The sequence below is a fragment of the Meriones unguiculatus genome, chromosome 19 (genome assembly GCF_030254825.1).
Source record: "Meriones unguiculatus strain TT.TT164.6M chromosome 19, Bangor_MerUng_6.1, whole genome shotgun sequence".
Lineage (NCBI taxonomy): Eukaryota > Metazoa > Chordata > Mammalia > Rodentia > Muridae > Meriones > Meriones unguiculatus.
Genome location: NC_083366.1, coordinates 63,572,870 through 63,588,084, shown reverse-complemented (window position 1 = coordinate 63,588,084; position 15,215 = coordinate 63,572,870). Strand labels below are relative to the sequence as shown.

The 15,215-nt window shown below is 45.2% G+C and overlaps 1 protein-coding gene across 4 annotated transcripts in view; it reads left to right on the top strand.

The window, feature by feature from the left end:
- Nucleotides 1–9,743: 9,743 nt before the first annotated feature.
- The window catches only part of Ptpdc1 (protein tyrosine phosphatase domain containing 1), a 47,259-nt gene continuing 41,787 nt past the window's right edge, over nucleotides 9,744–15,215 (top strand). For 3 of the 4 annotated variants that reach the window (XM_021638186.2, XM_060372800.1, XM_060372799.1), the window contains exon 1: nucleotides 9,745–9,951. The gene's annotated coding sequence lies outside the window, so the exon portion shown is untranslated. Of the gene's footprint in view, nucleotides 9,952–15,215 lie in introns of all 4 variants that reach the window. The other variant, XM_060372797.1, reaches the window with a different exon arrangement.

Here is a 15,215-nt window from a genome sequence, read left to right as displayed (position 1 = left end):
GTCCTTTCCACATTAACTAAGTGATGAATTAATCAACAAAGTCATTGGCTAATTGGCTTTCATTTCTGGAAGCTCTTTCATAAATGTCAGGGGGAAAAATGACATTTTCAACGTTTGAAAATACATTTCCCAATGTGAAATGCTAAACTGTAGAAAGTGGCTTCCTGCTAGGCTAGATCAGAGTGAAGGGAGAGGGCTGTGAAAGACAGAAGGATGGTCTCTGGACACATGGCAGTCTGTCACTGTTCTGAGTGGGCACTGTCTGCTCTCTGAGTTGGTTCCAATAATTACAAAGGCACTAAGGTTCTGCTCTTTGACATCCAGCTGACCAGTCTTGGAGGTTAATTTCCCTGATCCTCGTCTATGAAGGAGACATACGTTTAGCCTTTTGGAAGAAACTAAGTCATTATTATGCAAAAGCACATTATAAACTGCAAAGTGCAATTATATAATATTCTTTCATGATGGGCATTTAACTCCTGGGCAATGGAGGGGAGATGAGGTTGGGAAACAGCTTTCTGGAAGACCTTGTGACTCTGTGATGTCATAAAGAAGGTAGAAAGGAAAGGAGTGAATTCCAGACAAGAAGAGAGGCCTGGCAAAGGCAGGGAAGAGCTTGGTTTCTCTGACAAAGTGGTCCAAGTTTGCACAGCTAGGTTTAAGGACTGGGGGAAGTGTAGCTGGGGAGAGGGCTCATGAGCAAGATCATGAAGCCCCTTGAGACCATCCTAAGGAGTTTAGACTTGTGATGAATACGGTAATATATATATATATATATATATATATATATATATACACACACATACATATATATACATATGTATACACATGTATACATACATATATATATATAACATTTGCGGAAGGAGTGGCATGGTCAGACATAGAAAGTTTGTTTATGTGCTAGACAGAGTAAAAACAAGTGAAGACTAGACACAGGGCTCACACAGGCTGGTGCAGTGACCTCATCAGGATCTGAGACAGGGCGCTTGTAACAAAGTGGGGAAGATATTGTTAATGCAAACGTTTCTGAGGAGGACCAATCTGTGAGCCAAGGGGACAGGAGGTGGAGGGAAAAGGATGGATGATGACCCGCATGTTCTCACTGAGGCCAAGGGACCAACAGCGGTGCTTCAATTCGCACAGAAGCAGTCTGGGGCTAAAGAACCGAGTTCTAGAACATTAAAACAGTTTGCACTCTGCCTTGGGAGGTGCCTGTGGGAGAAGCAGACTTAAATGTAGAGTTCTAAAGCACTGGGGACCTTAGATGGATGAATATAAAACTATCATTATGTTACTAAGATCACTGACTTATCACTAGTATGAAAGACACTTTACACCCAAGGGTTAGGAAGATGGCCGAGTCAGTAAAGCGCTTGCTATGGAAGCACGAGGAGCTGAGTTCAGGGCCCCAGAACACATGTAAGATGTATCTGCAGTCCCAGCGTTGGGGAGGTAGAACCCTGGAGCTTCCTGGCTAGCCAAGTTCAGAGACAGACACTGCCTCAAAAAGTAAGATGGGAAATGACTTCGGAAGGTACCCAGTCTTGACCTCTGGCCCCCACACACATGTGCACACATATATGCTTTCACACACATTTAAAAAATTAAAATTAAAGGACACCTCTTCAAACCTCATACTCTTACTTCCAACCAAATAAAAAAATCTCAATGTCTAAATTACATTTTAAAAATAACGGTATATCATTTAAACCTTCACTTTGCATTAAACCATGCTCCAAAACCCTGAGACAGTGTCGCTCCTAAGGGAACTAGAGATGCTCTTCAAGGACAGGGAGGCATCCACAACATCTCCAGCCAGTCACGCAACACTTGTTAGAGAATTTCCCTCCACACTCAGCCTTGTCTCCTCGGGCCCATTGTCTCTGGGTCTGGTCCTCACCAGAACCTTACCCTGCATGGTAAGCAGCTTTAAACCTACGATTTGACTCTCACACATATGAACGAAAAGGAAAAACTCAAGCTGTCAAAGGTTTCCAGACTTTGAATAATAAGTTACATTCACTGCTGTTTTCCCACACTCTGAGCAGGAATCAAGAAAGCTCGAGTACTCCCTGATGGAGCCTGTACGATGAAGACCTATGCTGCCTTTTATGTTTGTTTGTTGAGTCAGGGTTTCTCTGTGTAGCTTTGGCTGTAGACTCACTCTGTAGATCAGGCTGGCCTCGATCAAATCCACATGCCTTCCGAGTGCTGGGACTAAAGGCATGCGCCACCGCTGGCTCTATTCTGTCTTTCTAACCCCATCGTATGGCCTTCTCCCTCTTCTCTTGGAATTTTGGGCTCTTTTCTCTGCCCAGAGGCACCCAGTTTCATCTTTACTACTTGCCTCTTTGTTATGACTACAAATAAAATGGCGTAATTTTGACATCCAGGACAGAGGAGAGGCCAGCCCTTTCCTCAGCTCTCATTCTCTTCCAGTGGTCTCTTGATCATATCTTTATGATGGGAAGTTTGAACTATTAGGGTTAGAGTCCTTAATGCATCTTGGATTTGTACCAGGTTCTCAAAGATGAATGGGGAGTCAGTGACTTTAATAAAACCGACTTTTGCTTGTCATAGGATAAAAGGAATATTTTAAGTACCTACTTACCAGGCCCATTTTAAAAGAAAATAATGCCAGATGCAATTATGATTCCATAAAAGAGAGAACGGGGGATTTACAAGGTTAAATATGAAAACAATGTGTTTCCTTTTAAATGAAACCATATCAGCTTATCAACCGATAATCCAGCTAGGGAAAAGAAAGAAGTGCACATTTTGATATATTGTACTCGAAACATGGGTGTATAAAGAGAGGCACATGATCAATGATACTCAGTAAAAGTTGGAAGCCAACTGATGAATGCTTCATACAGCAGATGGCATCTGTACCTGTTGGTACAGTATGTGCACTGACAGCCACCCGCCACAAGGTGGCGCCATTCTCAGAAAAGAATACAGTTGGTCCAAGATGGAAATCTCCTGACTGTTGTTTAGCCAGAAACATCCTTCTTTTAAAAACTCAAGCCCTGAATTTCTCAAGCTATTAAAGAACTATTTTACATTAATGTCGTAATTCCTTTGGCCTTGGATCTTTCTCATGTCTTCCTCCCTCTATCCCCTTTCTAACTCACATTTAGCTCATCACCTAAAATACCATTTCCTTAGAGAATCCACCTACCTGGACTAGGTTTGTTCCCATGGTGTACACTACCAGAACACACACGCACACGAGACAGGATCTCACTTTGTATCTCTGATTGTCCTGGAACTCACTATGTAGACCAGGCTAGCCTCGAACTCACAGAGATTCATCCGCCTCTGCCTCCCAAATGCTGAGATCAAATGTGTGCACTACCATGCTTAGCTACTATTTTGTACTTGAGGAATTTCTTTTTTAATTAAATTTATTTTCATTTTATTTTATGTTTGCCAGTATTATGCTTGCAGGCGTCTGTGTGCTGCTTGCACGCCTGGTGCCCTTGGAGGTCAGAAGGGGGCACCAGATCCCCTGGAACTGGCATTTCAGACAGTCGAGAGCCACCATGTGGGCACTGGGAATCAAATCCTGGTCCCTGCGAGGAGCAGCCAGGGATCTTCACTATTGACCCATCTCTCCACATATGGAATTTCTGACTTCTTGATTCATAAAGGTAAGGAACCACACTGAGGTTTTTTGGTTTTTGTTTATTTGTTTGTTCAAAACTACTTGGCAGCCCAGGAAGTGAAGCCATGACATATATGCAATACACACTTGTTAAATGAATAAATTAGTTGTAGGCCACACGGCAGAAAAGCAAGGAATCTCTAAAGAGTCTCCTAGGCACAAAAGATTTGGGGGAAAAGCAATGCATCCTGTCAAGCTGGGGAGATGGCTCAGAGGTAAAGAGCACTGGCTCCTCTTCTATAGGACCTGGGTTTGATTCCCAGCACCCACATGGCAGCTCACACCTGCCTGTGGCTCCAGTTCCAGGGGACCTACACACAGACATATATGCAGCCGAAAGACCAGTGCACATAGAATAAAAATAAACATTGAAAAACATACACTAGATTAACCCACCACGACCAGCTAAATATCTGGACTGGCACTCTCCTCTGGTGAGGTGTGCACCGCCTGGAGTGACGGGAGACTAGCAATGCTTCCAGCCTGCTTAAGAACTGTTAGTGCAACCCAGCCATCACCTAGAGCAACCAGGGTTCCCTCCTAGCAGATGGCCTCTGCCGGCAAAATGACTTCTGTCTAGAAACAGAGCCAGAAGAGTGGCTCCTGCAGCTGGCCTTTGCTACTTTTTGGGTTCTTCTTTTTTCCCCACCCCATTATCCTCCTGGTTTAGCTCCCTCACACTAGATAGGAGAGAAACAAGGACAGAGGAGAGAGGGGAATTAGAAACATCCCTGAACCTAGTTTCTCTCCTTTTGTTTCTTCTTTGATCTCGGCTACTAACAAGCCTAAACCAACCTCCTTAAATGGCCAGCAACCACAGAGACCCCACCTTTCAGGCCCTCTGAAAAGTTCCCAGAATTCCAACCGTCACATAATCACAGGAACTATCTGCAGCTGGCAAAACCACGCTTCTGCTAGAGCATGAGGCAAATCACAGTCAGCTGCTGTGGACAGTCGGAAGCAGCCCAGCATCCCTACACCTGGGATTAAAATGAAAGCACAGTCTTATGGTATTTCTGGGTTTTTTTTTTGTTTGTTTGTTTGTTTTTTAAGAGAAACCAAAATCCCAGAATTCTACACTTTCCCCTGAACGTGTATGCTGAAAGCCTGAGCATCGCTGACCAGGAAGGTTTACTCTAATCTGTTTCTTTTTGTTTGATGTCATCCGCAGGTTTTCTCAGTTAAGTTAAGCACTTGCCATGGACGGAACTGCACTGGGTGCTTTAAATAATAGCAAGATGGCCACAGCAGGGCTTTTGTGTTCACAGAGTCTGATTCCTCGTGATTCTTGATTCAGCACTGTAATTCTGTTACTAACATTACATTTAGAACTTGGATCAAAGTCTTTTTTTTTTTTTGGAATTGAATAGTTTTATTGTAAATGTCAGTCAAAAGGGGGCATCAGATCCCCTGGAGTTATGGGTAGTCACAAATCACCAAGGGGGAGCTGGGAACTGAACCTGGTCCTCTGTAAGAGGGACAAAGCGCTCTTAACCACTGAGCCGTCTCTCCAGGCCCCATCTCCTCTTCAGAAGATGAAGTTATTAGATGACGTCTCCCTCAACCTTTTCTTTAACAGCATTTTATGTGCGTGCATGTGTGTGTGTGTGTGTGTGTGTGTGTGTCCATCCACACAGCTTGGCAAGCCCCTGGAGGTAAGATGACAACTTGATGGAGTTGGTTCTTCCCTTCTGTCGAGGGGGTTCTGAACCAAGTTCAGGCTGTCCGGCTTGGTATCCAGTGCCTCTACCTGCTGAGGCATATCAACCCCCGGCCTCCACACTGTCTTGCTAAATGTTGATAAAACCCACACAGAACCTCTCACACAGCCCGTATGTTTTGAAAAGCATTTGTGGACTGGGTGGTAGCTCAGCTAGGCAGGGATGGTTGTGTATCCCAGCTCGGAGGACATGGAGAGGGAAGGATCCTCCGGGCTCCATAGGCCTGTCCAGCTTAACCGCTGAGCTCTGGGTCCCAAAGGCAGGCTCTCACCCCAAAGCTCGTATCTCTGTCGTCCACACACATCCACAGCTGTGCACACCCAAAAGCATTTGCACACGCACATGCACACACGTAAAATGCAAGCATTAAGCCTTTAGACTTCAATGCGCCCGCTCCAACAGCCCCCAGAAATTTTACATCATGAGACCTGGGAGGCGGCTCAGCAGCTAGGGGAGTTGACGCCAAGCCCGAGGACCCGAGTTCAGTCCCTGGGACCCACTTGTGGAAGACGAGATTCCACAAGTTGTGCTCTGACCCCCACGCGTGCACCATTACACACACACACACACACACACACACACACACACACACACGTGCGTCCACACAAACTAAGTAAAAAGAAAACAACAACACAGGTTGGCTTGTCTAGTTGAAACTCCGTCTGAAAACAGCTGTCGAAGGCTGCTGGGAAGGCTGAAAGTCGTTTTTCTTTGGGGTGTGGCCCCTGGAGGGTTGCCCACGCCCTAGAGGCCAGTCCTACACGCGTGCACGTATGGACAGCACTAACTGGACTCGTGAAAGAGGACTTGAAGAGTTCCGTGATCAGAAGACCTTGGCTGTGTATGACATTTTGACAGAAGAGACGGACAGCGTCAAAACTCGAAAACAGCTGCATGACTGAGGAAATGAGCAGCGCTCTGCCGGCTGCTTGCTTCTCCAGGGGCTGGAGCAGTCAAGGGCACGGAGCTCTCTCTGGCTCCTGCCGGCTTGTCGTCTGTGAGTTTGGGTCTCATCCACTTGGAAGATAAACATCCACTTGAAAGGTCTTGAGTGTGCTAGTGACAACACAGTGACTAGAATTCTCGTGGGTGATCTGTGCGCTTTCAGGAGGCTCTATCTCTATCGGAATACTGAAAATCGACCTGGACGTTGCAGTCCCTCAGTTTAGGGTTCTAACCCTTCGCTTCCCCCACTTAACTGTGTCACCCTGAGCCCTGCTCTCTCCTTCAGCTTCCGTTTCTTCACAGGTAAAGTGGAAATGGATGGGTGTGGTGTGGGACATCGTCCCCGCCACCTCAGAAACCGAAGCCGGAGATCGCGTAAGCTCATGATGTAGAGGTTAGCCTAGGCAACACAGTGACAGAAAGGGAAGGAAAGGGAGGGAGAAACGGTGGGAACAAAACGCTGACCAGAGAGGTGGCTCAGCAGCTAAGAGCCCTTGTTCTTCTTGCAGAAGAGCAGACTGCAGTTACTTCCTCATGCCCACAACTCCATCTCCACATCTGAAGCCCTCTTCCGGTGCACATATGTACATATACACACTGGCAGGCACATAAATAAATCTTTTTTAAGTTAGACCTTGTTGGGGTTACCATGAAGTGTGAACAAATGTGCAATGTGTTTGGTGTAGAACAGTGGGCTACTGTGAGCATCGCCACGTGGTGTCCATCTTGACCATCAATTTCATGAGGTCTAGAATCACTATGGAAACAAACCTCTGAGCGTGTCTCTATTTTTTGATCAGGTTAATTGAAGTGGCAGGACTCACTCAAACACAGTGATGGACTGAGCCCCAAACTGTGAGCCGGATAAACCTTTCTTTCCTTAAGTTGTTTGATCAGGTGTTTTGTGATAGCTCATACAGTGCATAGCTAAATTCCCTCTTGAATATCCACACATTTCTTCAGCCATGTGTAGTATTGAAACCTAAATATAAAACCATTTCTACTGTAATCCAAGCACTCATGGAGGCAGAGGCAGGCGGATCCATGTGAGCTTGAGGCCAGCCTGGAATACAGAGCTAGTTCCAGGACAGCCAGGGCTTCACAGAGAAACCAAACCAAACCAAACCAAAAACCCACTTCTTACAGCCCCTAAACCTTAATCGATGTATCTTACAACACAGTAATTCTAGAATGAGTAAATATAAATAGGTTTTACTGAATACATTGCAAAGGGGTTAGGCAGTAACCAGAGTACTTGAAGTGTTTGACTAAAAACCTCTTAAAGTTTTTAATCAAGAAAAAAAAATCATCATGAAGATGTTGGAAGGAACTTTGTGAAGCTAATATGTTCATGAAGTTTTAGTGGGAGGTGTCCTTAATAAAACACGAAAGAAGGGTGGAAAGCCAAGCACAGTGGTCGATCCTGTAATTCCAGCACTCCAGAAGCAGCATGAGTATATAACAGGCATTATTTATTAAAACATAAGACAGCCACACTTCCCGCTAAAAGCCCTAAATGTGGGCGGTAGTCATCGCTGCACAGTAACGGGAAACACCAAGTCAATTTCAATTCACACTAAATTGATAATTCAGTGTGAAAACCTTTTTTTGAATCAGTCTATTTGTGAGAGCTGCTTCCTGGCCTCTAAGGCGGTATATATTTTTTTTCCTTATACTTTTTGTTGATTCCGGCTAACTTTGGACCGAGTGGGGCTTTACTAGCTGAGCAGATAAATTTATAGTCCTCATATTTACATGTTTGTAGCGCTGTACAGCCAGTTCAAACCAGACCAACCACTTAGTATACCTAAAGCCGCTCTGCATGCTGGCTTGTCACCGTTTGCGTCCTTCAGGGTCACTTGTGTCATCACGAAGCCAGCAAAGGCATGGACTGAACAGGGTATACGTGTCAGGCGTCTAGCACCGGGTGCCATAGAGTGCCTGGAAGACTGTTCTGCCCTAGACAGACGATTCTACGGAGCAGCGTGAGTTCGAGACCAGCAGAAGCTGCTCTGTGCCTACCCAGATCCCTCCCTCTCTCTTTTGGTGTGGGATCTCCTTAAGCACAGCAAGGTTCCTACTGAAGACTCCTCTCAACAACACGAGGCCATGTTACTGAGTCTGAGTTATAGAAGATATGGAATGTGGTTAGGTTGTTGGGTGACCTTGTAGAAAGTGTTGCGATTCAGACAGGGTACAAGCAGCCGAGGTGCCTATTTAACCAATCAAAGAGGACCAGGCCTCAAGGTTGTCCCAGAATCCTTCAGTCTCTACCTGAACTCTCCAGCCCAGGGGCTGGGCTTCCTCTCCCGTAGAGGCTCTCCACTATATAACCCTGACGTTTGGGCTCTTTTCTCTCTGCCCTCCGCTTTTCTGTCTCCCTCTGTGTGGTGACTTCACTGACCCTGTCCCTTGGGACTGGAGAGCCTGCCTGGGAGCTGCCCCTATTAAGGCTGCCTTTATACTTTAATTTGCCATGACTTGGCCCATTTTGTCAGCAGAGGGTACCTATCAGAAAGGTCCTTCTTTATTAACACAAGGACATGGTGGATGATGCTCCGTCTACCATTTTGACCCAATTTTTAAGGGTGACAAAGCAGAACCTTTGGATCCCTGGGTATAGCTAACTCTTCAATGAGAAGACAAGGCATGGCTGTGGGTTTGGGTCAGGATTCTGGAACCTGGGGTTTCTGTTACAAGAGGCAGAGCTACAGCCACTGTTATCAGCAGGTGTGTGTGTGTGTGTGTGTGTGTGTGTGTGTGTGTGAGGGAGGGGGGGTCTTGTTCCCGGTCCATGGGTTCTGCTTCTGGGTGCCTTTCTCCAGACCCGGAGTCACACGAGGCTAGGATGCTGGGAAGGCAAAAATAGGTCAAGAACTGCCAGAGAACAGAAGGAAGCGGCTCTGGTGTTAATGGGAAACTGACCAAAGAAGAACAGAGCAGCAGAGTTGGAGAAGTCAGCTTGTATTAGCCTACCCTGCCAGGTGAATGCTCTAGAGATGGGTTTTTCAGCCCACCTCTGGTCGTTTTTAACCGCTACAGCCCTGGTGGCTTTAAATTATTGCCTAATGACCATATGCCTCCACGCTGCAGGCTGGCAGCCGCCGCCCCGGCCCGGCCCTGAGGATCCTCCCGGGCTTTCGGCGCACGAGCCGCAGGCCCACCGCGCGACCACACGGCCCCCAAAGCGGCCTCCCGGTCCCGCGCGCGCGCGCGCGCACGCGCCTTGGTTCAAAAGCCCCCTAGAGGCGCCCAGCGCGTCACGGGCCGCCTCAAGCCTCCATTGGCTGGCGCGCGTCACGCGCACGGAGCGGCCCTGGCTATTGGCTGGCGGGCCGGGGCGCGCGCGAGGCAGCGCCGGCGACGCGGCGTCGTCGGCTGCGGGGCCGCGGGGAGGCGCGCGCGCGCGCCCCGGAGAGAGACGTTGTGTGGCGCGCCCGGCGGGGAGTCGCGCTTGCTAGGGGCGCGGCGGGGAGGCCGGGCCCGGCGGCCGGGGAGCGGTAGCGGGGCTGCGGGCGGGCCGGTCCTCTCCGCCCGCGCCTCCCGGCCCTAGACGAGCGAGAGTGACCCGCCGGCTCCGGGGCTCGGCGGCTGGAGAGCGAAGCGCGCCAAGAGGTTCGGAGTCCGCGGCCGGTCCGGCGCCCGCCCAGCGGTCCCCAGACGGCTGTCCCTTCGCGGCGGGGGCTTAAGGGAGGCGTTTAGCCGGCGCATCCCTGGGGGCGGGGCGGGGGGCCAGGGCCACCGAGCGCCCCTGTCCTGCTCGGGGCTGCGACGCTCCGGTTTCTTGCGGGCGGTTGGACGCGAAGCCCTTGGTTAGAAAGATTGGCAACTCGTTTTTCGTTAAAAACCACACCAGACAAGCCTGTCACACGCTGGCATCAGACCTGGTGATCGCTAGTTCAGACCTTATTCAGCCAGCAAATGAGTCACTTGACCTTGACCAAGTCAGTTTTCTGTCTGGCATGCATTCTCATTCTCGGCCAGGGTGATGATGACCGTGATGTGCAGCCTTATATAAGACAGGGTTTGTGGCCTTTCAGAGCATCACGGTACCTGTGGTCTTAAGTTTTAATGGAAAAGAAAAGATAGTAAACAAAGGAAGGCCCAGGGGGGAGAGGGAGAAAGGAGGGAAAAGCTGGAGAAATAGTACTCTAGGGAAATAGCTGATCAAATGTCCCAGAACGCAGACTATCATCATCGACTGCGAGCAGAGGACCCTCACAGGTTGTTATCACGGTGGACACTGTTAAGCTGTGTGCACGTGTGCACGTCCATAGCCGCCTCACAACCCACCCCCACCCTGCACACAGAACAATCGTATTTGATTTTTAACAACAAAGTGTCATTCCAGTTTTTTGTTTGTTTGTTTGTTTGCTTTGTTTTTTCTCTGAGAGAATGGAAGGCTTGGGTGACATGCCGCAATCAGAGCTGTTAACAGAAAGAAATAGGATTTAAATATAACAGTATGGCTCCTAGACCCATCGTCCCGTGGTTTCTCCATCTCCTGTTCAGCTGGAGCCAAACTTCTCTGTACCCAGGAGTTTCACCTGTGGCTTTTTTAATAAAAAAAAAAAAAGTATGTATCGACAGGTCTTGCAGAAAAACTGGGACCAGCCTGAGATTTGCATAAAACCTAATAGATGATTTCTATTTGGTAATCCATAGTCTGTTTTAGCAATAACTAATTCCTAACCCGATTCCAATGTTTCCATCGAGTTGTGTCCTGGGGGCCCAAATTCCCTCCTTCAAGCAGTGCTTCCATTTTCCTTTAAGACAGGATGGTTTTCTTCAGAAGAAAATCCTTTGTTGGTGAAATCCAAGGATTATGAGAGAGCACTGTTGATTAGCTTTTCTTTTGGAGAAAGTCCTGACAATTTGCTTTCTCACTTTTTATATGATCTTCCTTGAATGCTACTGATATGTTAAAAAAAGAAAGAAAAGCTTAAGATATTTGTTTAAAAAGTGATTGTAATCACTGTTAAACCCGATGAAGAAAAGTTTTTTAAAAAAAAAAAAAACAAAAAACAAAAATAAAACACATCTTACCCATCATACCACCAGTCTAACAAAATGGTGTTTGTGGTCTTTATTTTGTTCTATCATTATTAGTGATAATGTCCCTGATGTCGCATAAATTATAAGCTTGAACTTCACAACTCCAAATCACTCTTCTCTTAAAAGCACATTTCAATCCTTTTTCTAGACCAAAACCTGGCCTCAGGTCCAAAGCTTTTTTTTTTTTCTTCCAGTTCTGAAGTAAGCAGTATGGAAGGAGGAGAATAAACATATATTCATTGAAATGTTTCCCAAGAATCATCTTTGTTAGTGAATATTTGTTATTTCGCATATTGCTACCACTTCCATCAAAATACATATGTTTTTGTTTCCTATTCTTAAAATGATCTAAGTAGAAAAATAAAACATCTCTTTGTTAGTATAAACTAGGTTGTGATATATTGACTATATTAGTGATAATGTTAGTATTTCATTTTTCTGTTTCCTGTAGAAGTAATATCAGATAAAGAAAAGAAAAATGGGTGTGGATTTCTTTCTTTTAAGATTTTATTTATTTATTATGTATACCATATTCTGTCTGCATGTTTGCCTGCACACCAGAGGAGGACACCAGATCTCATTATAGATGGTTGTGAGCCACCGTGTGGTTGCTGGGAATTGAACTCAGGACCTTTGGAAGAACAGCCAGTGCTCTTAACCTCTAAGCCATCTCTCCAGCCGGGGTTTGGATTTCTAATCCCATTTCTGACACTTTATAGTTATGACCTTGGACTGGTAACTTTTTTGTTTGTTTTTCAGAACAGGGTTTCTCTCTGTAGCCCTGGTCACTTTGTAGACAAGGCTGACTTCAAATTCACAGAGATCTGTGTGCTCCTGCCTCCTAAGTGCTGGGATTAAAGGTGTGCTCCCCAGCTGGACCACTGACTTTTCTCTCACTTTAGATGGGAGCAGTATCTCAGAGTTGTGACATTTATATAAAGCATCACATTAGAGCCCCAGTAGAGTGCTAAACTAAATTGTTTTTCTGTTAACACTAGTGTTTTCACTCTCTAGGGCAAATTTATGAGTTCTAATCCCTCCATAATATTTAATATTTTTATTTACAAAAAGAAGATGTAGATGTATTTTATAAATAAATATTTATTTTGTGGAGTATTCATTATATGTAAGATACTAAAAATTTCTTTAAAAATAATGAGTCATCTTTAAAAGATTCTCAGAAAACTAAAGGCAAAATGACCATCTAGATCTTTGTGTTTTGCTTTGTGACTAGGATGAAATGGTATCTCAAAAAAAAGGGGGGGTAGTTATTTTAATTAACAAATTTTGAGTGGCAGGTCTATACAGCCTGGTTCTGGCTGCTCAAAATACATTAAAAAAATTTATTTTTTTTTTTTGTATTTTTCTCTCTGAGAGTGGATAAAGTATGAACCTCTAGACCAGACTTCTTATTTGAATGCTGTAATGTTTATATAGAAAAGGGAGCTGGCCACCAAAAGCGAAGAACGATTGAGAAAAGACCCAAAAATAGCCACAGGAAGTGTGTGTGTGTGTGTGTGTGTGTGTGTGTGTGTGTGTGTGTGTCTGAGTTATTTATTAATTGTAGTTCAGGTACTGTTGTTCTACACATACCTGTTCCATTTGTGATCTAGGACTTTATCCCCTTAAACCAACTTGCCTCCCCTATATGTGAATTCACAATGTTCTTTCATCAAAAAATTTTGAGTGTTTACTGCATAGCAGGTATAGTGGTTTAAGTGTACCTACCACAGGATTCCATAGCAGAGTCCTGCGTATTTAAGGAGTGTGATGTCACTGCTCATGGAAGCATTTGTGCTTAGATTCACAGCTTTGCCAAGTCAGCCTTTGATAATTTTTATTTATTGTTATTTATTTTTAATACCAGGTTCTAGAGATTTTGTGTATTGTCCATTGCTTTGACTCTTCTGTTTCAGAGATTAATTGCTGTTTTTTTAAAACTTGTGTCCTGGCTCTGATTTTATCGTATTTTGTTCCCAATACTGCTTCCCAAGAAGTAGAATATAATCAATTTTATAAATAAAATGGTTTTCTTCAAAGATAAAAAGTCAAATTAAAATACCAGTAATAAGAAAAGAACGTAAAACTCTATCATCCACTCTTAGTCTTCTGGTATGTGTTTTTCCAGTCTTGTGCCTGTGTGTCACATGTAGAAGTAAGGATGCACGCTGTTATTTGTGTGCGTGTAAACTGTCTCATTATTGTGTGTACACATCATGGTGCACGCATTGGTCAGAGAACTGCTTCTGGGGCTGTTTCTCTGCTTCTGCAGTGGGATCCAGGGGTGGAGCTTAGGTCAACAGGCTGAACAGACAGCCGTTTCACACCACTGAGCCATCTTGTCAGCCTGTGTACACACACACACACATTGGTTTTTCAAGACAGGGTTTCTCTGTGTAGCCTTGGCTGTCCTGGACATGCTTTGTAGACCAGGCTGGCACAGAGATCTCCCTGCGTCTGCCTCCTGAGTGCTGGGATTACCAGCATGCACTGCCATGCCTGGCTGACATGATTTTGAATATGGTGATGCGTGGTAAATAAGTATGCTCTTTTCTCACATGACTCCAGGTCCTTTTAGAACTGTTTTATTGCTTGAGTTGGGACTAGCAGAACCCTAAATTTCCGTACAGGACAAATTCAGAAACCTAAACTGCTCACCTAGGATTTGAAGCCTTTGCTCTTTTTCTTTTACTAATTCCAGACCCATTTCCACCTTCCTAGTTCCAGGACAGCAGGGTTCTGTTGGTGGCACCGCTGAAGGAAGATTTAATCAAAAATATAACCAACACTGTAATTTTCTTACAGTTTTTTTTTCCAGATGTAGTTGGCTGTGCTAGAAATTCTTGAATCTAGAACCATTTGATTTAAAATGTGCTCCTATAGCTAAGGCTAGTGGAAGAGGTTGGCTTTAGAGGCAGAAAAAGAAGAAAAGCAAGGAACAAAAACCAGATTGGTTGTTAGAGGTAACTTGCAGGTTTAGAATGGGATTTTCTTTATTAGGCTATTTCAGGCAAACTGGCCTTCTGATTGGCTGCCATTAATCCTCTCTTGGAAGATTGGTTCCTTATGAATTTTGTTTGATAATCTGAATCTGACATCTAGCATAAGTGATCATTTGGGCTAGGCCTGGCCTACTAGGCCTAGTACAAGAACACAGTCTAAAACACTGACCTCTTGCAGTTGCTAATCTACCACCCTCATTATCTGAACTGGATATATATATGTATGTTAAATATATTATCCTTTTTCTTCAGGTTAGGAACCAAATCCATGGCCTGTTGCCTGAGTCAAGTATTGTATCAGTTAGCCATACTCCCAGCCATGGAATATTTTAACCTATAAAATAATGGATGTAAGAATGGATGGTCTTTTAGATATCTCCAGATATCTAGGCCATCATGAGCCTTTGAAGAAAGGTGACTAACTTTAAAAATTAGTTCAAGATGTAGCAGATGGGCAGCTTAGGCTTCAAGAAGGTACTCTAGTAAGGGAAGTGGGAACTGCATTGGGCACAGACTCACTTGCCAGCTTTTAGATCTCTTTCCCCTGGGGGGGCTGCCTTGACAGGCCACAGGGGAAGAGGACATGCTCAGCCCTGATGCAACTTGATGAGCTGGGGTGGATGGAAAAGGGAAGGGGGAGAGGGAGGGAGAGAAGGTGGGCCTGGGAGGGGAGGAGGGAAGGCGTTACAAGGATGTAAAGCAAATTAAATAAATAAATGAGAAAAATTTCGTTCTATCATCTTAATAAAATAACAAAGAAATTACATAGTGTACAGTGTAGAAACATAAGGGAGAAAGTGCCCCTCCCTCCCTCTCTTCCTT